General features: G+C 39.9%; 1 protein-coding gene across 3 annotated transcripts in view; it reads right to left on the reverse strand.

Moving 5' to 3' along the window:
- wdfy3 (WD repeat and FYVE domain containing 3) overlaps window positions 1-278 on the reverse strand; it is a 42961-nt gene continuing 42683 nt past the window's right edge. For all 3 annotated transcript variants that reach the window (XM_044025425.1, XM_044025424.1, XM_044025423.1), the window contains one exon: window positions 1-278. This exon is cut by the window's right edge and continues 214 nt beyond it. The gene's annotated coding sequence lies outside the window, so the exon portion shown is untranslated.

Below are 278 nucleotides of genomic sequence, written 5' to 3' on the forward strand. Positions count from 1 at the left end.
GTGTTTGTGTGTAATAGTGTGTGTGTTTGTGTAATAGTGTGTGTGAGTAAAACTTGGCTGATAAAGAAAAAAACCTTGTTCTCTGTGACTGATTACCCACAATCCTCTGTGTTTGTTTATTTTTTGTTGACCTTTGTGTTAAAAAGGTTGTGTCATTATTTACATTATGGACAAGTGTCTTTGAACCTGTGAGGGGGTGGAGCTTCCACAGAGTGGGCGTAACGTGCAGCGGGTAATAAAGTGGTGAATGACCTTCATCGTCATGGTGATGATGATGT

Source organism: Solea senegalensis, linkage group LG5, assembly GCF_019176455.1.
Source record: "Solea senegalensis isolate Sse05_10M linkage group LG5, IFAPA_SoseM_1, whole genome shotgun sequence".
Taxonomy (NCBI): domain Eukaryota; kingdom Metazoa; phylum Chordata; class Actinopteri; order Pleuronectiformes; family Soleidae; genus Solea; species Solea senegalensis.